We start from the raw sequence: 24,985 nt of genomic DNA, 5'->3' as shown, positions 1-24,985 counted from the left end.
TGAGTGACCCGTCGGAGAAGCGCTCTCCTTCGGGGCACCCGTGCGGGCGTGCTCCTGTGTCCTGTTGCTGTGTCCATAGACACAGATAGCAGGACTCAGCACCGCCCCCTGTCGTTAGATTTAATTGACAGCAGTGGAAGCAAATGGCTGCGCTGCTATCAATCTATCCAATCAAGAGCCGAGACACCGGCTAGAGAGGGTGTACGCGTCTCTGGCATGGGCTCAGGTCAGTAAAACGGGGGGGGGGGCTGGTGTACTACAATAGGTTTTTCACCTCAATGCATATAAAGCATTGAGGTGAAAAAACGGGAGGGTATACAACCCCTTTAATTTCCTTCTTTCTAAAAATGTAAAGCGTCTGCCTGTGCAAACAAGAGCATAATGTATACCACCCTATCTTTTGCCATAAGAAACTCTTATGGAGACTAGCGATGCTAAACTACTTTGCATACTAGTATTCTCATATTATACTGTATTGCCTTGTCAACTTGAATTGTCTATATAATTGGTGTGTAATGGAAAATCCCCTTCCTTATGTTGTATTATGTTCTGTTGTATACTTTATTCTTTCATATAAATAAAGAATCTGCAAAAAATAAATAAATAAATAACTGACTGAATTTTGCTAGCTAAATGACTGGTGATGATTGATTGATTAATTCACTTGAGCCAGGACTTAACTTAGATCAAATAGATTCAATAAATATTAGATAATAGTAAATGTTACTCTATCCACAGGGAAAATCTATCTGATTACTTTTATTTTTCACACGTTACGTTAAAAAAAGTTAACCCTGTGAAATACAGCAAATTGCCAGTTAAATACAATAAATAATATAATAAGTGAGTATCTTTGCTAGATACTGTTTGTGACTGGTGATGAGTGATTGTTGATTCACTTAAGCCAGGACTTACCGTAACTTATTTTCAAACTTTTTTATGTTACGTTAAAAAGTTGATCCTCCACCCACCATAACCTGTGGAGGCATGGACTCCACTAGTACTCTGAAGGTATGCTATGGTATCTGGTACCAAGCTGTCAGTAGCAGATCCTTTAAGTCCTGTAAGTTATGAGGTGAAGACTCCATGGATCCAACTTATTTTTCCAACACATCCCACAGATGCTCAATTGTAGTGAAATCTGGAGAATTCAGAGGCCAAGTCTACTCCTAGAACTAGTTGTGTTCCTCAAACCATTCCTGAATTCATCAGATCAGGCCACCTTCTTTCATTGCTCTGTGGTCCCATTCTGATGCTCACGTGCCCATTTTGGCGCTTTTGGCTGTGGACATGGGTCAGCATGGGCATCTTGACCGATCTGTGGCTACGCAGTGTCATACACAAAAAATTGTGTTGCACTGTGTATTTTGACACATTTCTATCTGAACAAACAATAACTTTTTCAGCGATTTAAGCTTCAGTAACTCTTCTGTTGGCTCAGACTACAAGAGCCAACCTTGGCTGCCCATGACTTTGTTGCTGGTTTGCCGATTTTCTTTAATTCTGATTTTATTGCAAATTTTAAGAAAGTTACATAACCAACAAACAAACAGACAAGAAAACTAAAAAAAAGGCACACATTATCCACATCCTATACGTAATAAAGAACATACCACATTATAGTAAAATATAAAACATATAAACATAAACCAACACACTGCCGAACCCTAGAAAGAAGAAAAAGAGAAGAAAAAAAATATATAGAAAGGACACAAGGTGATGGCGAACCCCGGCACCCCGGAAGCCTTGGCCCTACATCCCCAACGATGCCCCCACCCACTGCAGTGTGATTGGGCATCAAGGGAAGTGCACCAAAACACTTAACATCTAGAGGGCCATGGTCCGCCACCACTGCCCTAGACCATCTACATCCGTAAGCCCTTCTAGGAATATCTCTACCCTTCTTTCATCCAATTAGACACGACAAAATATATAAATTCCTACTCCCTATCTTCAGCTCACACAAACTACAAAAAAAAAATACAACAATTAGAAAAATAGAACTATCCAAGATAGCTACTCAACCCAAGGTCGCCTCGCTCAACCCAAGTCTGCACTAGTTTCACATCCTACCTCCAGCCTCCAATCAGATTCAGTAATTCACAGGATTCCCTTAGTGCCCTACACGGCAGCCAAATTTGGCAACATTGTTCATAAATGTCCATCTCCTGCGACAAGAGAGTCTCCATCCTTTCAATATAGTCCATCTCAAAAATCCACTCAATCAATAATGGAGCATGTGCTGACCGCCAGTGGTGCAGTATAACCGCTCTTGTAGCTGTCAACCAGTGTCTCAGAAGGCCTTTTTTAATGCTTTTATACGAGCCAGGTAGGATAGATAGCAAAGTAATTTGTGGTATATTGTAGCTACCCCAGTTACACGAGTATGAAGCTGGAGTATCTTGTCCCAAAAATTATGAACAGAAGGACATTCCCACCAAATATGCAGTAATGAACTTTTGGCAGAGTGACAACGCCAACACAAGCCTGTAACATTTGGATATATCCGGTGAAGCAATGACAGACATCTATACCACCGATTTTCCTTCCTTGGATCACTTTTGGTAGGTCCTGACTACTGCAGACAGGGAACATCCCAGAAGAGCTGCTATTTTGAAGTTGCTCTGACCCAGTCCATATTTCCTTTCTAGGGAAGGAAATAATACTTCTGTATTTCCTGCACTGTTGTTCATAATCATGAACGGTTAATCTCATGAATTTACTCATTCTCTGATTTCAAATGAGTGATGATCTACTGATGCAGTTAGTTATTTGATGTGCCAAAATCTCCTTTACAAGTTTACATGTTACATCTCCTTTACAAAATTATTTTTTTTATATATTTTTTAACATATTGAAAAATGTCAGATCTGAGACATGGGAGTTTATGGGAGTTTACTAAAGGCAAATAGAAGACTCTGCAAGTGAAATTGCTTCAGCGATTAGTAAACGAGGTAAGGCTTCACTTTGCAAAGAGTATCCAATCACATGTAAGTGTAGCGCTGGTATCCTTGTCTACTAATGTGTATTAGCATTTACAATGAAAGTCTATGGACGTTTCTATGGCTTAGTGTTTGGCACCATCTAGCGGCCATCTTAAAAAGGACCCCAAGCGGCCATCTTAGGTCTCTTGAGAATGCATGGTCTGCCTGTAAGGACTTGTGAGGAGGCCTCCCGGAGGAAGCAGCTTATTGCCCTTGCGCAGTGAAAACCTGCTCGGTTGTGTGAGTGACCTGAAGTGCCAGAGACACAGTGATTGGATTGGGAAGATCCAGAGACTCGTTTGAGCATTGGAAGACCAGGTCCCCCTATCGGAATGGAATGTAGTGACAGAGCCGGCTGACGTAAAAGCAAGCTGCAAACAACGGACTAAAGTTACCATACAGAGTTTCCGATCCAGTTGGTGAGCGGGTTGCGGCCCACAGTTTTCTAATCTTTGCACCTAGTCAGACTTATATACAGGCCTCGCTGGGATCCTTAGTCCCACAGAGGAGGAGTATAGCAACTGACACTAGGTGGGCATAAGGCCTACTTACTATCACATCTCAAGTATTGTATTATATTTACGGAAGCAACACTAGGATCATCCTCAACTCAACTTTAATTACTTTAACCCTTGGATTACAAATTATAAGGCATTATCATTGCTAGCGAAGACAAGAAGACTAAAGACTGAGTACTTTAAGTGAGATCTCACGCATAGCTTTAAAAGTAGGGGAGCTCCCATATATATATATATATCTATCTATATATATATATATATATATATATATATATATATATATATATATATATATATATATATATATATATATATACATATTGTTTATAACTGTTTTATCAAAATTCATTGTTCCGTCATTCTATGTTGGAATGACGGTACAATTGCTGTAATCACCTGTTTACCAATATATACAGTAAAATATACTTTGGTTAAGTACCCTGTTGTGTGGAGTATTGTTTTCTCCCAGCAGGTGGAGCCAGTGGATCCTGAGAGGTATAATGTGTTATATTATATTGTACTGTATTGTATTGCACCACAGCTGTGTCAAGGGAACTGAGGCAAGTTAGTGGGGTTTATTAGTAGAGTGCAGGCCCAAATCAAACCAGCAGCTCCTTCGGGGGGTCAGTGCTACATAAGGAATGAAAAGGAAAGAAAAAAAGGAAAGAATTTTTTTTTTTTTTTGCTTGCACACGATTGGATGGCATAGCTTCTGCTCATTTACTAAGCTCTGGAGCAACTGCACTTCCAGAGGGCAACTTCACTTTGCAAAATGCACTATTTGCCTTTAGTAGATCAACCCCATTTAATTTACACAATTTTGCTTATATTTATATAAGGCTGAGAGTGTATTTCCAGGTCTGAATTTACACACCTGGCCCCCTATGCCAGCTGTCTTATATCGCCCACATTACTTTACTCAACTAATTAACCTTAGCATCACACTAACTAAGCATCATAGCCACAAAATGCTGAAAGAAACCACTCTGTGTCAGTATACATAGGATTATCCACTATGGAAGTTGGGCAGACTGAAGTCCCAGTCTGTCAGAGGTTTGGTCTTTGGTGTATGGATCTAGGATAGGTAAACTGTAATTACACAGAACATATTTCCTCCAACATAAATTCAGAGGCTGTGTAGGAAGAGCAACATTGAAGACCCAGGCAAATTTCACTAGCAGGCAGGGAGGCAGTCTAGAACCTTATTATACATGGAAATGTTGGCAGTCTGGGACATTTCTGATTGCCTATGTGACATCCCTTGGCTAACCTGCCACTTTTGGAAATGGCCTATTTTGACAATGCAGAGATTCAGCCCTGTGTATCTAAAGCTACAGCAGCCCATGTGACTAAAGTGGCCCAGTACACAGAGGAGAACAATCAGAGATCCCATTTGACTCCACATTGGGACCATTATCCATGAAGCAGCAACATTCTGAAAATAGATATATCTCTTATGACAGCTGTACTTTAGACCACCTCACCAAAGTTGAAGTTGCTATTGCAGGGGATGCCTGTGATTCCACATCAAGACCTTTGCAGACAACTGTGAAAAGCAGTTAACTGATCTTATGAGTAGTGATGAGCTGCGCTCCCCTGGGATCAGTTGGAGCAAGGTCCAGTGAATATGACTAAAGTTTGCCGAATCTGAACCCCATTGAATTCAGTGGTAGCCAAATGTTAAAAAACTGTTAGGGCACCACTAATGTGATGTGGTTTTCTCGTATTGTGGGTGCAGCGCAGTGTACCCACTGGTTTCATGCAGGTTACCTGCACCTTGCTATAGACATCAATTGCTTTGTGAAAGTGCATCAAAGCCACCTGATGCAACAGATTGCAAAGTGTAGGTAACCCAACACAAAACCCCTAGGTACACTGCGCTGCACCTGGGAATGTGGGGGTACCTTGCTCATCAATGCCTGGGACCAATGCGGGAACCATGTTCATGTGAAAATCAAACATTATGGAGGTTCCCCGGATTAGAGATGAGCCTTATACAGAGTGCAATAGAAAATGAGTTCCTCTGTGAAGTGTCTATGTCCTGTGTAGGTAGAGCTGACACAGACACAGCAGTGTGACCATGGACTGGTCCAGTGGCTCCTGAGGACAGTCAGGAGGTTATTGTATATTTTTCTGTATGGGTAGCTCTCCTGGATTAGGTGTGGAGGTTGGCAGCTCAACCTCTGGGTCTGGAGGGGGAGGCTGACCTAGACAGTTCTTTGCTTCTTTGCTGTTGGCCACAGATCTTGGTGAGGGTGGCAGAGACTGGAGATATTTTGGAACGAGCAGTCGAGACGTCACTAAAGCAGCAGAACTGGAGGAAGCTGGAGGGATCCGTGCCATGGGCAATTAACCTGGACTCAAATCGCAGGGCTCCTCAGAGTCAGCATGCCTCTGAAAGAGGATGGCCCCATATATTTGACAGCACACCTAAGTGGTGAAGGTGGTGGAATGTTTCTGACAGTTTGGACACACAATGCAGAGTCCATCCCATTTTACTAACTGACAGTGCTCAAGTCTATCTACGGGGTGGTATAAAAGAGCCGTATCAAAGATGATGGGACCCAATTTCCAAGGCAGAACCTCTCTCATCATGGTTGTGAAGAGGAGCAGTATACCTCATGGAATTTGTCTTGCTTCCAGGTTTGGTTGTTATATACGTCTCCTATCAGGATTCCAGACAGTCTAGTGACAGTGCCTGAGACAGGAGCTAATCTGAACTGTAGCACGCCAGTCAGGTACCAGGTAGCTGGGCAAGTCTGAACAACTTCTAACTACAGCCATGGTCTCTTTAGTGGTGATTTTCAGGTGCATGAGGTGGGGTTATCCTGCCAACTATGCCAAGTTGTATGCCCTGCACGTTGGGGTACCTTTCTCATCAATGACCAGGACCGGGGGGGGGACCACATTTATGTGAAAATGAAACATTATGCTGGTTCTCTGGCTTAGAGATGAGCCTTATACAGTGTGCAGTAAAAAATGTACAAAGCACCTCTGTTAAGTGTCTATGTTCCGTGGCACTACACACCTTATCTTCATGGATGTTACATTTAGGAGGGACACGGCTGAGCCCATGCCCACACCACTAGTCGAGCATACCTTTGCCACCTCACTCACAGTAACAGAATCTGGTCTCACTGTGCTCTGGGAAACTGGGACCACTAGGGAGGGAGGCAAATCACCAAACCCCTCACTACCGAGGACATACCACATACACTTGGTACAATGCTTCATGACTTCCTGCAATGTACCTTGCAGTAGTTCTGGTTACCCATAGCAACTGCATTCCTCCTCCGACTAGTCCTTGCCGAGTTAACTTTCTGTAGTGGCTTGCTTCATACCCCATATGTGTTTTACTGACCCTGTTCTTTCGTACACCAGAAACCATCATGCACCCTATTAAATGACTTCAGACCAGGCTTAAAACAGTTAATGGAAATTTACTTGAACATTAGTGAGAAAGTCCAACAAGTACATGTCCCTTACTAACTGAACAAGACTGCCCAGGCGTACCTCAGCAAGGTGGTAGGCCATATCCTGCAAGTGTTCCATGACAGTTATGGCATCTCCAGCAACAGGGGCTCCCAAACCTGACCTTCCCCCACTATTTATATCACAGCGGGGATGGATAGGCAGGGCCCAAAAATTATGGGAACTGAGGTACAAATGGTAACCCCTTCCCCTGCCTGGGCATGCCAACTATCTAACTAATACACTGTAGGCAACCTGCCTAGACGCCCGTGCTGCTAGAAAACTGCACCGCGTCAGTGTGAAAGAGCCTTTATGGCCACTTTCTAAGCCAATAAGCAGGAGATTCTCAACCAAATCTCATGGGGGCTGTGCACTGTCATGGGTAACATGTACCAAAGCAAAAAAAAAAAAAAAAAGTAAAAAAACTGCCCGTAAACAAATTTTTTTTTTAACAATACTAATGACAAATTTAATGGTGTAGCATTTATAAGCTTATATCCATTTTTACGAAAGTGTTATTTTGTGTTAAGCAACTTTTTTGCCACTTTGATTTTTTTTCTTTGTATACTGTATGTTTTAATTATTTTTGTATGTTTGAGGAATCCATAACACATTAGAAAAGGAACAGCTCAGAGATCATTTTACAGTAATCCATTCTGTGTACATGAAATAAAGAGGCCCTGGTCTCCTATGCTTCAAGTAAATAAAAATACAGCAGAGGCTGTCTGTAAAGGAAACATATGTTTAATATTATTCAAATGGCGTGGTCCATTGTGACAATTTGCATCCTTATTACTTCTGTCCCAGTGCTTGTAACTTTGTTTGTCATTTCAGGGGGAAAAAAAATACTCATGAATGAACACAAAGGGAGTCAGTTTACATCCATATCTAAGGAAATAGAGAATAACTACATGCATGTGTTTACATCTGCCTGGGTCGCATTATTAACATTATTCATACACACAAAGAAGAATTCATTAACAGTGTTTATCGGATTCAGATGTCTCTTCCATCCTGAAAAGCAGTAAACACATCTTGACAGTCTGTAAACGCTTGCTCTAAACATCCTACTGCCAGCGATCGGATGTATTCTTCATTATAATACTTGTGCTGTTGACAAATGTACTTGTATTTTGGTCTCCAGGCTGCTGTAAACTCTAATATGTATCATAGTCATGGCATCGAGAGTGGACTCCCACAGCAGCATTCCACTTTTTAAAAACTGGATTTAGAAAAAGGAAAGAATTTGAGGAGAGTTTGCTCCTTGACAGTTTACACCAATAAATGTAAACCCAACAATGGACTTCTCTTATTTGCCCGTTTTTGGCTTGTTAAAAACACCATTAAAAGTTTTTTGTTCTATTTGTTTGATGAGTGCAAAAATAAAAAGATCTGTTGATTCTGCCAGAAATCCAGTGAGCTGATGACTTATTGTGTATGGTGCCTCTGCACTCTATGTGTTACTTAACCACTTCAGCCCTGGAAGGATTTAACCCCTTTCTGGCCAGAGCACTTTTTGCGATTCAGCACTGCGTCGTTTTAATTGACAATTGCGCAGTTGCATGACATTGCACCCAAACAAAATTGACGTCCTTTTTACCCCACAATTAGAGCGTTCTTTTGGTGGAATTTGATCACCTCTGTGGTTTTTGTTTTTTGCGCTCTAAACAAAAGAAAATCCACAATTAAAAGAAAATGCAATATTTTTTACTTTTTGCTATAATAAATAGCCCCCAAAAATATCTAAAAAAAATTGTTCCTCTGTTGTTCCTATTCCTATTCCTATTGTTTCTATTCCTATCTGTTCCTATTGTTCCTCTCTCCTAAAGCTTGTAGGAGGAGTTTTCATTCTCCTCTGACTGTCCTAAGAGGCTGCCTGACCCCTGACTCATTGTCTGGACAGTACTGATTGGCCCTGTGCCGATCACATGCAGTTTTCAAGAAAAAAAAAACTCTTTAGCAATACACACCAAACTGAGCATGTGCAGAGTTGCCCCCAAGGCTCTGTTCTATAAGCAGATGGATTGGAGACTGTGAAAGAAGGGGAGGATCAGAGAAGGCAGGAGCAAACAGTCTTTTTACAAAAACACACAGGAATAACCTCTTAGGTTCTACAGTGAGTATAACCGGCATGCTTTTACTCCATATACAGACTGATTTTACTGTTGTGGGTTTAGTGACACTTGAATCCTGACCTTTGCATTCTGTGTGCTACATACTCTATGTCTGACCACTGCAATCTGTGCATTACTTATTGTTGACCCCTGCATTCTATGCATTACCTACTCCTGATCTCTGCTTTCCGTGCATTAATTACATCTGACCACTGCAATTGGTGTGTTACTTACTCTTGACTTCTGCACTCTCTTTGTTTCTCACTCCTGAACTCCGTTTATTATTTTCTCCAGATCTCTGCTCTCTGTTACCTCTGTCTAAGCACTGCAATCTGTGTGTTCTTTACTCCTGACCTCTGCATTTTGTACAGTATTCACTCCTATCCTCTGCATCCTGTACATTATTCACTCCTATCCTCTGCATCCTGTACATTATTCACTCCTATTCTCTGCACTCTGTGCATTACTTACATCTGACCCCTGCACTTTTGACCCATAGCAGTATAGACTCAGGTTTTCTTAATCGCTTGCCGACCGGCTCACACCAATATACGTTGGCAGAAGGGCACGCCTATGCAAACTGACATACCTGTATGTCAGTCCACAAAGGCAGCATGCACGCAGGTTTGGCGGACTCAATGTCCACCGGCAGCCCGCGATCACGGTGAGGAGAGGCAGAACAGGGAAATGCCGATGTAAACAAGGGCTGGAGATACAAGAGAGGCCAACCTCATCATTTCAGACTTCTATCAGGTACGTGACAATTCCTTTACTCATGATTCCCAAGGCATTTTGGGGTGAATTTACTAAAGTCAAATAGACTGTGCACTTTGCAGTTGCTCCAGAGCTTAGTAAATGAACAGAAGCTCTGCTAACTTCCATCATCCAATCATGTGCAAGCAAAAATGCTGTTTTTTTAATTTTCTTTTTTTTGTGTTTGGGTATTCTTTACAAAGTGAAGGTTTACCTCTATCACTAAGCTCTGAAGCAACTGCAGAAGTGCACAGTCTATTTGACTTTAGTAAATCAACCCTTTTGTCGTTATATCTCGAATGTATGCCTTTTGTTCCAAACGTCTGTGACCATTTCAGAACATGTTAAAAATCAGATGTGGTTTTGTAGGTGTGGTCAGTAGGGTCTCCCCGGATTTCATCTTGATATCCTGGTAACAGTAGCCTCTGCTGTACTGTTATCAGTTAGTAGTGTTTTGAATGCCAGTGTTCTGCCGTGTAGTGTCCGGCCATCAAATAGTGTCCGCCCTGTACTGCGCATGCGCAGTACGGAGCAGACGAAGCTTCGGAAAATCTCCGAAGCTGAACGGCGCCTGCACCGTGAGTGGAGGTGGTAGCCCCACCATCCAAGCGGACATAGGGTTGTGAATATTAGAGGGCCCCTCGTGGGCGAGCTTCGCTCGCCACGCTTCGGGCTCGGCCTCGCTGCGTTCAGCTCTTTTTTATTCCTACTCTATGTCCCCTTGGATAGTGGGGCTAGAACCTGGACTCACGGCGCAGGCGCCGTTCATCCTCGGCAATTTACGGGATCTGTGTTGCTGTGTACTGCGCATGCGCAATACGCAGCGGACACTATCGGATGGAGGACGTTATATGACAAGACACCGGCAGTTCTTTCTGTGGGCTACAGAACACCCCCCCCATGTTATGCAGATAAGAAGGGGGGGGTTGTTCTGTGTCTTAACACGCTTCCTACCCTAGGATGACAACATGGTTTCTTCATAGATACAGTACAGTAAGTGCAATTTATCAATCTAGGCAGGAAGTATGTTACCGGCAGGATCTCCAGGAGCACAAAAAAAGAAAAAAATCCAAACAAACCTAATGCAGCCACTGAAGCTTACTAAGAAGTAAACTTCAATATATTCCATTTTTGTTGTTGGGGTGCATGATATATTGTTAGATAATAAACAAACGAGAAACAGATTGAACAAAGCAGAATCGTAATAAATGTTTTTTTCTCTTACTTTATTCTTAGAGGCCCAGCCATCCTATTCGCCTGAGCTGGTACTTCAAAGAACAACCTGTTTCTTTGTTAACTTAATAAATACTAAATTTAATCTATTCCCTAGATGACATCAGTGGTTTGCTGCAACAGTCACAGAATTTTGCCAGCAGATGATGCAAGAGTGTCATTAGGAACAGTGCGCCCCCCTGAGGACAAGAGAACAGGTAGGCTTGCTGTTCTGTGACATACTCCCTTTCTTCCTAAAACTGAACTCTAGGTATAATCTTGATATGCAGTAGCTACATGTAAGTATGAATATGTCATACCTGAAGGACTGCTGTGAAAGCTGACAATATGTATAGTAGTTGGCTCTACTATAGTAATTGCCCCACAGCATACTGACCCACAGGGGGCTCTTTCTTGGTAGCGACACTATTTATAAAGCACCTTGGGGTTTATTTACTAAAGGCAAATCCACTTTGCACTATAAGTGCACTTAGTGGCAGTATTATTCTCAAACATGGACATGATGTCATCAAGCATCTAAAGCCAGTTTGCTGACATTCAGCAGCCAGGCAGGGTGTTGCATCACCAGGAGGGCTCTCGTCATGACTGACAATGGATCTACATCGTATAGGAGATAAAATCTCAGTGCAGAGATCTCATAATGAAATATAACAATTGATAACCTATTATGTGATTTAACACCTAGAACAGCAATCAGAACAAAGTCCATAAACCTAATAGTGCAAAACATTCATTTTCTGAATTGAGCAACAGCAAGTGAGAAACACCTCCAGTGTCAAAATCCTCCACTGCTAAGGGTAACAGGCCTCTTATTAAATTTTTAGATCTCAAAGCTATAGGAAGTCATAAAGACTGTCCCATATAGTAGGTAAATATGCGTGGCAAGATCTGCATCAGGCATCCCACAGTTATTCAGTGATTCATTCAAATCAAAATAGGTCAGAAAAGAAAAGAAAGCCCACATAGAGTAATACCGCTACAAATATCAAGTTTATTGAAACTCGTATGTAGCGCTACCCCCATAGGAGCTTCTGGATAGGATGGATCTTATGTTCTTTGCCTCAACCTTCATAACAACTTCAGCCCCTATGAAACACCAGGTTGAGCTTACAAACCTACAATATCACAGGAGATCACTAAGACTTAATACCCAATAGTAGTGCTGTATCAAAGAAAAAGGGCACTAAACCAGGTGGTTAAGGTAAACTTAAAGAGGAGGGCCGTTTAAAAAAAAAAATAAAAAAATTAAAAGTCAGCAGCTGCAAACACTGCAGCTGCTGACTTAATAAGCACACTTACCTGTCCAGGGCGCCCGCGATGTCGGCCGCCCGAGGCCGACCCGTCCCTCGGCTCTCGGGTCCCGGCGCCGCCATTCCTTCTAAGGGAAACAGGCAGTGGAGCCTTACGGCTTCACTGCCCGTTTCCCACTGCGCATGTGCGAGTAGCGCAGCGCTTTGTGATTGGGATGCGCTGTGTTCTGGAACACACAGTTCCCAGAACACAGCGCGACCCATTACCCAGAAGACAACGCGACGAGGAGAGAAGAAAGAACATCTCCGCGGAGGAGGAAGAGTAAGATTAGGATTATGTGCCTAGCAACAGGCATTTCTGGTAATTAAAAAAAAAAAATTTTTTTCATTTTAGTTTTTTTAGATTTTTTTGTAATTTTTAATAATTTTTTTTTTTTCAGGGTGGCCCTCTACTTTAATATGAATAATAATAACAGAATTTAGCATACAAAGCGAATAACAGTAAGGACTAGGCATAAGATGTTGATTTAGCATCCAGATCAGCATAAACAGTAGCGAGGCCACCTTAAGTACAGCCGTGAACAGTAGTAAAGTTGAATCTATTGTGTGCTGGAACTATACTGCCAGAGCAAATTTATGACGGCAATGCTAGTCCTAGACTGACTGGGTATGTACTGTCCAAAAGAAAGGAGGATAGTAGCGGAGGGGGCAGAGGACCAAAGGGGGCTTGCTGAATAATTATATGGCTGCTACATCAAAATACTAATCCCAGTATTCTCAGTGCTCTTCATAGAAGTCTATGGGCTTGCTTGGCTTTAGTCCCCCCCCCCCATGGTTGGCTGGAGAAGGATGGTGGTTGACTGTCTTCCTAACAATGTATAATGTGTGCTGGTTTTACTTTACTATCTGGCTGTTTACTTTACTATGCACATCAATATTCACTGTACACAGGGTTCTGTGTTTTTGGAAACACAGAACTCTGTGTATGATTGGACACAGCTAATCAGCTGACTTCAGCCAAAATCATTGGCTAAATTCAGCTGCCAAACTCGTGCTGTGTTCAATCAAAAGCATGCATGCCCCAAACCGGGAAGCAAGTCTGTGACATACAGGTACGTTGTCCAACTTGCCTGTGCCCCTCACCCGCAGCAAAACCACTGTTTGGTAGACGGCAAGTAGTTAAAGGAGTTTTATAATCACAGCGTCTTATTTAATAACATCAGCATTATAATAGCCATACAAACAATAGTTTTTTACCCTTACTTCTCATCACCCAACAAAAAACTTTTTGCACTCACAAAAATGTAATATTTAGAGCATGGGCATATTCCAGTTGTCATTTACATTATAATACATTTAAAATTCCCCATTTATCAAACTAAAATGATCTATTTAAAAAAAAACAAGGTTTAAACCATCATCATGATTATAGGCGCCATCTTGTGATCAATGTAAGGGCAAATTAGTATGGGCAACAGTGAGGTATATAAGCCACTTCCTGGAGGATGTCACTTCTATTTGATAAAGTCAAATGGGACAAAACATGTTTAGGAAATGGTGTAATCACAGGAACTGAAAGTATGCCACAGGAACCGGAAGTTGCGGTGTTGCCATTTTTGAATGGATGTGTGATTTTTTCCCCTGTATATGTAAGCATATTGGAAAATAAATATATGTTTTTACTTAAAAATACTACACTACTGGAAACTTATTTTTATTAGGCAGATTGGTGACTCTGGAGGAAGTAGTGGAGAAAAGGAGAGTGGAGATTAAGTGCATTCTAGACCGTTTGTGCTCACAAAGCTCCAGTGAGGCTCCATTGCATGAGGCATGAGGGGACACTTGGTTTTGGACGATTGGTTGGTGGTATAGTGTGAGATCACTGCATGATTATGTGAGCACAATAAATAAAGTGTGGGGAGCAGGGTTTTGGTTTGATAGTATCATGCTATGGTGGTTTTTGTTTTTATATATCCATTAGGAATTTTTGCTCAGAGGGCGTGACAAGCAGTGGAGGAAAGAGGAGAACGTGACACTGGATTGTTGCTAAGCTCAAGTGTGATTTGACCCATTATACAAGAGGGGTCTTAGTATCTGGTTAGCATTACATATATTGGTGAAAAGATCACTTGAAGAGGATTGTTAATTAAGGAATTTTGCACATGTAGATATTCTAACACTGGAAATAAGGACTAATCAACTTAACCAAGCTGCTTTTATACTGTCTTGCCATGCAGTACAATATTTGTGGCTAGTGTCTCTAAAATAATATTATTTTATGTCAACTTCAATATCAAACCTGCCTCCTCTCTCCATCCTACATTGCAAACTTATAAAGCTGCTTACATCTAGCCACTGCACAGTATTCCTGGCTATTGTCTATCAAATAATACTGTTTATTTAAAGTTAAATCTGCATTGTCTCTCCATCTCACATTGCAACCTTGCCAAGTTGTTTTCTATACTGTCCATCCACTTTATAATATTTTTGACTTTTGCCTCTCATATAATACACTCAAGTTTTTATAGGCAGATAAAGCCTGCCCGGTCTGTTTCCATTTTCTGCTTATTCAAGTGTTTCCCTACTGTCCTGACACTAGCCAATTTCTAATAAACAGTCTCTTTTAGTGTGAGCAAATCAGAAAAGTGTTTTAATATTTTATCAAGAGTTAAATCATCAAGTTTTTAACCGTATACATAGATTCAATAATGTGTTCTGGGGTATAGCTTTAGCTACTTTATAAAATTGTACAAAATTACTATAATAAATAGCAAAATAATGAAATACATCAATATTAGTTCGCCATTAACCTTCTTTATTATTGTACTGAGTAAATGTAACCTATAGCAGGAACAGAGTTTTATTAATTTATTTATTGGGTGTGGTACATTTTCTAAAAAAAAGTATTTTATGGCCTTGAGAGACTGATGTGTAACCAGGACAAGTCTAAGTTTGAAAAAGGTTTAGTACTTATTTTGCTGACTTAGAAGTTAAAGTGTACCTGCCAACCAGGTTTACTTCAAATGCTATTACCAAAATAGCCTCAAATGCCCTTTTCTGCACCACTTTGATTTTGTTTCACTTATATGGGTCATGGTCTCTCTGATATTTGGTGTAAGCCCTGCTCAGCTGTCATTTTGGATACCAAGAAAAGTAGTAACAGTAGACACCTTGCAGTACCTCATATTTTAAAGACAGCTTCACCCACTGTAATACATTTGGCCAAAATGCCAACATGTTCATGAAATTTAACAATTATTGTTTAAAGTTCAGGAAAGTGAAAACACCTAACAGTAAGCATCCCTTAAAAGAAAGACCTGGTATTTGTCTATAGATCTTTGAGGCCTGATGAAGGTAGCTACCTTTTAGATGTTTGCAGCAGTTTTTTTGTTGGTAGGTTCTATTTAAGGACCAGCACCTTGTTTTCTTATACATATGGGATTGAAGATTGGGAACATGATTATTCCTACCAAATGGCAAGGTCAGAATTGTATTTCAAGAGGCATCCCCTAGAGCAGCCATTCTTAACCAGGGTTTCTCTAAAGGTTGCTGGGGGTTCCATGAGTTGTAGCTGATTGATCTCTCAGTTGATGGTTCCTGCATAGGTCCAGGGCCAAGGCAACCTGGCAGAACCAGCAGCAGGACACCAGTGATCTTTTCCCCAACATCTGAAACTGATTTCAAGGGTTGCTATGGGGAAAAAAAGGTTGGAAAGGCTGCCCTAGAAGATGCATGAAATAAGTTTAGCCAGTTTGCTGTTTTGTGTTTCCAGCTTCTATATTCATTTTTCACATTGTATGCAGGGTTGTGGGGTGGGCACTGATGTGGGGGCAGAGTTTAGGTCGATGTCACAAAAGCAATCCTGTTAGTGATGGCTGACAAAACATCTACTTGTATTTCATTAGCCAGAGCAGTAAGATGTCGTCACTAGCGAGGGAGATTTAATAGCATTCTGGTCCAGTGAAGCAGCAATTCCTCTAAGGCACGTGGAAGCATCTCCCAACTGATTCTGCTGCTGGCAACATATAAAATCAGCCTTAGGAGGTGGTTTAGTGCTGCCCTGGTTGCCAGTAAGCCATTAAACCTTTTCTAATTTGGGAACAGTTAATAATTTGTGTGGTACTTTTCTTTAGATATATAAGGGCCGAACGAATAGCGACCCTACATTCCCACATTTCCTTCTACTCCATATAAGAATTAATATAGGCAATACATTGCAGTGCTATATAATAAAACCTATTTTATGGTGAGCAGCCTTGTGCTTTTCTTACATAAGAGTGTGATTTGCCTTGGGAAACAATAAAATCTATGTTGCAAAGGCTTACATTTTTTGGTTAGGAGCTTGGATGAATATCTGGGGAAGAAGAAAGACCACCTTCTGTAGATTGAGCCTTATTCTGCCTGAGTATGCTGTTATGTCTCCAATTGCTAACAGATGAGGCTATATCTTCTCGCTGGCCACCCATAACATATGATGGAGAACAAGTGCTCCGCTAAGGCCCTGGAGAATGTCTGTTTGATGAAACTGAAACATGAGTCTGCAGTTTGAATAACTGAAATAAGTGACACACCTCTCAGGACACCAGAAGAGAACACATGGCCTGTCTGATCATGGATTCCCAAGGTAGCCAAAGCTCCAGCTCTCGCCAAGTTCCAGACTAACGGAGCTTTTCAATGTTTCACCTACGTTTTAATAAAAATACTAACTGAGTAATATTATCAAACAGGGAGTAGCCAGTTTTCATAAATTTGTTCTCCCACGAGGGGGATGGAGATAAAAACAAGCTGGAATTCATGATTGTTTTAAAATGAATGGCAAGGTTCCATGTCAATATTGAATCTGTTGCCAAAAATATGTTCCTGCAAGGACATGTGATGCCTTCCCCATCAAAATTGTAAAAATATTGGTTTGTGCAGTTAGAATTAAAGCCGAACTCCAGGCAGATATAAAAAATACCAATTAATTCAATTGAGAATTAATAAAAATGTCAACTTATTTTTAAGTGCAAGTAGTGTGCATTCCTGATATCGATATGGAATCAGCCTCTTTCATTAACTTAGATTGGAAGAAGGAGGATTGTACTGGGAGCCAATCAGCTGTGCGGCATGCATTCCTAAAAGGAGAGACCAGAGTGCACAGAGAGAGCCATCCCTGCCTAAAAACACAGTGCTAATTTCCAGCGGATATAGCCACTGGTGACAATTGCATGTAAAAATCCAACATGCTGGTTGTACCCAAGTTGATCAATGGATTGACTTGGGTACAATCAGCCTGCACATAGATGGTTTGAATCTTGGCCAGTCCCTGCTGAACCAGCCAAGATTCTAACCATCTATCGCCGGCTTAAGGGCATGAAGACAGGTGAGGAGTCCCAACAGAGGATAGAAACAGCAAGAGTACAAATGCCCTAGGAGGTACTTCTGAGAATTCGAGGGGCTATCCTGTCTGTTAAAGAAAATTTAACATACCGGATTATGTCTAGGCACATAATAATCCAAATATAAAAAAATATTTAAATATTTTATATATTTTTTTATTTCAAATATAACTAAAGGCAAAACTTTTCTAGTTTTGTTTAGAGTGGAGAGGATTAGGAACACCTGTCAGTTTTTATTGCTGTGTCCCCTTTAGGGAGGTTCACACTCCCCATTTGTCCTGTTTTCCATTATCACTGGAAAGTAAAGTGGCAAAATGTTGGATTGTCCGCAGAATAGGAATAGAGGAAGAATCTTCCAATGGGGACACTAGTTCTGGTGACCCTGGGGACATCGCAGGAATCTGGAGGGATTTCCTATCAATTCCTGTTTTTGTTATGGGACAAAAAATTAACGTAAATCTCCCCAATGGGACACAGATGGCAAAAAAATAACTGACAGGGGTTTAGTTACTCTATCCAAAACAAATAAAAAAAGCTTTTAGTTCCAAAGCATTAAACCAGTGGTTCTCAACTTGGGGTCAGGACCCCCTTAGGGGTCAAATGAATCCTGGGCTGTTCCTGAAGCCCGCACCGCTCTCCCAACCTCTTTCTGGCCGCCCAGCTGGGTTGTTCCTGGAGCCCGCGGCTGCCCACTCAGCCTCTTTGCAGCCGCCCACTAGAGGTTAGCAACTGGTGAGGAATGTGAAGTGGGAGGGGCTGCAGGAGACCCTATCTCCTGATTTCAGCATTGGTGTTACTGCTGCGAGACACCACAGATCTGGAGACACAGTGAAGCTGGAAACACAGCGAGTAACACTACCTGTGATTAGAGTTGCCATTAAAAGTCCCCACTACAGTTTTCAGATCAGCAGATGACCTTGATCAAGAGCCCCTAAATTGGTTGATCAGAACTCCCCCCCCCAGCACTGCCACTTATCCCCCCCACCAGCATTGCCATTCATCTCAACTCCCCGCCAGCACTGCCACTCATCCCATTCCCCCACCCCCCCACCAAGGAGTAATGCTGGCCATACACGGTTAGAATATCTTTCGGAAAAACGTCCGCTACGCTCGATCGTTCGACATTCGAAACGTTAGTGGTTACATTTCGATTCTCGAAATGCAAATTTTGTGCCAAAAAAAAACCCAACATGTTGTTTTTTTTTCGCAAAAACGATTGATTTTCGAACAATTAGTAGTGTAATCGAACTAAAATAGTTTGACAAATCGACAGCGCATGAGCATGTTAACTGGTTCCCGACCGGCGCACACCGATGTACGTTGGCAGAATAGCACAGGCAGGCATATTGGCGTACAGGTACATCCAATCTTCAATGCCGCCCTGCCGGTTGGGACCCCCGTGAGTCCGGTCGCGGGTCCCGCAGACTCGATCGCCGCGGGCACACCCGCGATCGTCTCACGGGGCGGCTGAATGGAGGAAATGCCGTGTAAACAGCATTTCCCCATTCTGCCTAGCAACTAGTGATGCTGATCTCTGCTCCATGTGATTGGAGCAGAGATCAGCGTTCACTAAATGAAAGCCCAGCCCCCACACAGTTAGTAACACACCCCTAGGAACACTTAACCCCTACACTGCCACCCACTGGTTAACCCCTTCACTGCCAGTGTCATTGACACAGGAGTCACTGCATTTATATAGCAGTGATTACTGTATAAATGACAATGGTCCCAAAAATGTGTCAAAAATGTCCGATGTGTCTGCCGCAATGTCGCAGTCACAATAAAAATCGCTGATCGCCGCAATTACTAGTAAAAAAAAAAATAATAAAAAATTATTAATAAAAATGCCATAAAATTATCCCTATTTTGTAAACGCTATAACTTTTGCACAAACCAATCAATAATCGCTTATTGCGATTTTTTTTTACCAAAAATATGTAGAAGAATACGTATCGGCCTAAACTGAGGGAAAAAATTTTTTTTATATATTTTTGGGGGATATTTATTATGACAAAAAGTAAAAAATAATGTTTTTTTTTCAAAATTTCTATTTTTGTTTATAGCGCAAAAAATAAAAACCGCAGGGGTGATCAAATACCACCAAAAGAAAGCTCTATTTGTGGGAAAAAAAGGACGTCAATTTTGTTTGGGAGCCACGTCGCATGACCGCGCAATTGTCAGTTAAAGCGACGCAGTGCCGAATCGCAAAAAGTGGTCTGGTCTTTGACCAGCAAAATGGTCCGGTCTGTAAGTGGTTAAAATCCAACCCCGGAAGTAATTTAGTAATTTAGCCTCCTTATCCAATGCCATTATTACCAGCATAGCAATTGCTAGCTTTCTCTTCCTCTGAGCATCCATAGCTGGACCACAATCCACGACTATTGCAACAACTCCAACGACAGATGTATCGTGCACGGCAAAAATATCTGACGGGTTTCCGCTGGAGGATTCTCAAAGGTCGAAACCTTGTTACATCATTTCCGCTGCTTATATAATCGATCGAGGACAATTGTACTATTTATGTTGTTAACAATCACTAATATGTTGAATATTGGGCGACATCTATTGATACAATGTTGGCGTTCTCGCATGCACGTTCAACAAATTTTACAATTTGCGAATGTTTTTTCCGAACGATATTCTAACCGTGTATGGCCAGCATAAGAGTAGGAATAAAAATAGAGAATACATTGAAGGGAGAGGAAAAGGGGGGAAGGAACAAAGAAAAAGGGAGAGAAAGAATAAGAGAAAGAACGATGGCTAGAGCGAGGGATGGGGGAAAAAAAAACCAAGAAATTAGGATAGAGAGAGATAAAAGGGAAAGAAAGGAGAACAAAGAGAAAGAGTGGTACATCCAAAAATGTACCATAAGGGGTTTTAATACTGTACGAGTGGAAGGGACTCAGGGAACGCTAAATGTCCGTGGGTTAGGGGCGCAAATTACTTGTCTTGACTTGGGTGCTGACAACCCAAGCTACAAAAAGAATTTTACTGTTAGGGGTCCCCACAACTTGGGAAACTTTATCAAGGGGTCACAGAACTAGAAACCACTGCTTTAAACATTTTTAGTATGAAGTATGAACCCTCAACTAGGGAAGACAAACAGTACATACATTTACACACATAAAGAGATACTTAATGTAAACATCACATTGCAAAGGGGAACATTATGCTCTAAAGTTGAGACACTGGTATAGAATGCACCAAATGGATATAGCCCAAAAAGGCCCACTAAATCTCGGAAAGGTTCAATGTTCTTGCCCCATCCTTATACACACTAATGTCCCAGGAGTGCAGGGGGCGCTGTCTCTAACTTATCTCTCCACTCTATCAACTGTATTCAGACACCCCTTAGGTTATCTAGATGGCTGGGATGAAACTTTGTGTGTGTCACTCTCATTATCCTGTATATTGGTTATGGCCATCACCATTGGAATACACAACTTAGCTGCTCAAAGTCTAGATGGAAAAGTTTGGACTTACCTGAGTTGTCAGGTTTATAGCAGCACTTTCAGTATAGATCAACCCCATTCTCCTAAAGTCTTCACTGGGCAGCCAGCCTAACCTCTGCTTGACATCTTCAGTTGAAAGCTTGTTACACAATTGTCAATCTATCACAGGAACCCTGTTTACTGGAGGGGAGGGTAGAGGGATGGACTCATTGATGTTCTGCTCCTTCACTGCCCAGCCTCAGATGAAGGTGGTTTCCTAGATCAGTGTAGCCTGCAGAGAATTCCAAGGGTTGGCTCAGCTGTTTGGCAGGGGTGTCTGGATTACAGGATGGCTAAACAGAGCCACAATTCCATTGTCAGATAAAACAGCTCACATACAGTGGTTATAGAACAGAATCACCCCCTGTAAAATAAACACATTTTGTTGCTTTGCAGCCTGAAATGAAGACAGCAACAGTTTCTGTTTTATCCAGCTGAATTGACATCCAAGTGAAAGATATAAAACCAACATGACAGAAAAAAGCAAAAACAGCATCACAGAGTTGGAAAAAGGATCACAATCCCCCCCGCCCCCTTTATATGTTAGTATTTTGTTGAACAACCTCTTGCTTTTAGTCTTTTGGGATATGTACAGTGCCTTGAAGAAGTATTCATACTCCTTGACATTTACCACATTTTGTCATGTTAAAACCAAAAACGTAAATGTATTTTATTGGGATTTTATGTGATAGACCAACACAAAGTGGCACATAATTGTGAAGTGGAAGGAAAATAATAAATGGTTTTCAAATGTTTTTACAATTAAATATCTACAAAATATGGCGTGCATTTGTATTCTGCCCCCTTTACTCTGATACCCCTAACTAAAATCTAGTACAGGGATATGCAATTAGCGGACCTCCAGCTGTTGCAGAACTACAAATCCCATGATGCATAGCAAGACTCTGACAGCCACAAGCATGACACCCAGAGGCAGAGGCATGGTGGGACTTGTAGTTTTGCTAATTGCATATCCCTGATCTAGTGGAACCAAATGCCTTCAGAAGTCACCTAATTAGTAAATAGAGTCCACCTGTGTGTAATTTACTCTCAGCATAAATATTGTTCTGTGAAGTCATCAGAGGTCTGTTAGAGAACCTTGGTGAACAAACAGCATCATGAAGGCGAAGGAACACACCAGACAGGTCAGGGTAAAAGAATATCCCAAGCTTTGAACATCTCAATGGATCCCTGTTCAATCAATCATCCGAAAATGGAAAGAGTATGGCACAACTGCAAACCTGTCAGGTGCGAGTATGAAGACTGAGATGCTAAAAGGGCTTCCCTTGTGGCTAAGCGCAGCGCGCCCCTGGAGCTGGGAACAGGAAGCGCGGTGCTCAAAGAAGGATGGTTTGCTAGGTGCTTGCTTGTATTCAGATGAGCTGGTCACCGGGGGATGACTATAGCAGGCTGGTAGTACTAGCTGTACTTGTGGTGCTTGGTAAGAGGAGAAACCAGGAGCCAGGCCAGAGATCATACAGAGTTAATCAGTCCAGAAGCATAAACAGGGGCAAACTAAAGGTCATACACAGGAGACAGGAACGGAATTAAAGTCCAGATGCAAACCAGAGGTCAAGCCGGGATATCAGGGAGCGAGGTCAAGGCAAGCCGGGTCGATAACGGCTAGTCCACAGATCAGGATACAGGAATCATAAGGAACACAGAGAAGCTAAGATAATCCAGCAATGTCCTGTCTTTAGTGGCTGGTTTAAATAGGGTAGTTGGCGCCAGCATCTGTCACGCTACTTGTGCGCTAACGCACACACTTCATATTCATTAGAGCGTGCGCCAATCCGCAGTGCACGCTCACGCACACAACTGGACCTGGACGCACCTGGACTCTCTGTGGGCGCCCATGTTGAATCCAACATGGGCGACATTGATAGTCCTGCGACGACCGTGTACCTGACAAAACCTACCAAGACATGGCTTTCCACCTAAACTGACAGGACGGCCCAAGAGATCATTAGCCAGAGAAGTGGCCAAGATGCCCATGGTAACTCTGGAGGAGACCCAGAGATCCACAGCTCAGGTGCGAGAATCTGTCCATAGGACAACTATTAGTTGTGCACTCCACAAATCTGGCCTTGATGGAAGAGTGGCAAGAAGAAAGCCATTGTTGAAAGAAAGCCATAAGAAGTCCCATTTGCAGTTTGTCAGAAGCCATGTGAAACATGTGAAAGAGGATCCTCTGGTCAGATGAGACCAAAATTTTACTTTTTGGCCTAAAAGCAAACCACTATGTGTGGCGGAAAACTAACACGGCACATCACCCTGAACACCCCATCCCCACCGTGAAACATGGTGGTGGCAGCATCATGTTGTGGGGATGCTTTTCTTCAGCAGGGACAGGGAAGCTGGTAAGAGCTGATGGGTGGCCAAATACAGGGCAATCCTAGAAGAAAACCTTAGAGTCTGCAAAAGACTTTAGACTGGGGTGGAGGTTCACTGTCCAGTAGGACAACGACTCTAAACATGCAGCCAGAGCTACAATGGAATGGTTTAGATCACAGCATATATAGATCCAATTGAGAATCTGTGGCAAGACTTAAAAATTTCTGTTCACAGATGCTCTCAATCCAATCTGACTGAGCTTGAGCTATTTTGCAATGAAGAATGGGCAAAAAGTTTACTCTCTAGATGGGCAAAGCTGGTAGAGACATACCCAAAAAGACTTGCAGCTGTAATTGCAGTGAAAGGGGGTTCTACAAAATATTGACTGGGGGGGGGGGGTCTTAATACAAATGCACGCCACACTTTTCACATATTCATTTGTAAAAAAAATGAATAAAAACAATTTATCATTTTCCTTCCACTTCACAATTATGTGCCACTTTGTGTTGGTCTATCACATAAAATCCCAATAAAATAAATTAAATTTTTGGTTGTAACATGAAAAATGCGGAAAATTTCAAGGTGTATGAATACTTTTTCAAGGCACTGTATCTACTAACTTTGCACATCTAGACTTTGTAATGTTTGCAGGTAAATTTGATGGGGACTGTGGACTGCAGTAATTCCATAGATTTTCAATGGGGTTTAAGTCTGGGCTCTGATTTGACCATGCTAAGGCCATAACCTTTTAATCCTTCAACCACTGTGTGGTTATTGTTGCTGTGTGCTTTGGGTCATTCTCATGTTGGAAGGTAAACCTTCTTCCCTTTGACAACATTCTGGCAGATGGCAGCAGATTTTCCTCAAGAATGTGATGGTATTTTGCCCTCTCCATTTTTCCTTCTATCCTGACAAGTGATCCAGTTTCTGCTGCAGAGCAACGTCACCGTAATAGGATATTACCATCTCCATGCTTTACTGTAGGAATGGTGTTTTTTGGATAGTAAGCTGTATTGGATTTCCATCAAACATATCGTTTGGTGTTGAGGTCAAATAATTAAATTTTAGTCTCATCTGACCATAACACTTTTTTCCATATGGCCTCAGAATCTTTAAGGTGCGTTTTTCTTACTCAGTGATTCTGTTTTTTATTTAATTTTTTCTGTCATGTTGGTGTTACATCTTTTACTTGAATGTTATAAGTTGCAGTAGTAAATACAGCTGGATAAAACAAAAACTCTTTCTGTCTTAATTTCAAGCTGCAAAGCAACAAATTGTAATTTTAAAGGGGCAATTCTTTTCTATACTCACTGTATATGTTATTTTTAGTTGTGTATGAAGCAGTTGTCAAGAGTTTAGTTTTAATTATATATTTTCCGATGTTTCCACATCTTATTTAGCTGGTAGCCATGTAGTCCATTTACAATTACCTATGGTTCACGATATCCCATTTTGACTC

Source organism: Lithobates pipiens, unplaced genomic scaffold (assembly GCF_037356315.1).
Source record: "Lithobates pipiens isolate NorthernLeopardFrog02 unplaced genomic scaffold, aLitPip1_a1.2 Scaffold_19, whole genome shotgun sequence".
Classification (NCBI taxonomy): domain Eukaryota; kingdom Metazoa; phylum Chordata; class Amphibia; order Anura; family Ranidae; genus Lithobates; species Lithobates pipiens.
The sequence above is the reverse complement of the archived record's forward strand: the minus strand, read 5'-3'. Positions refer to the sequence as shown.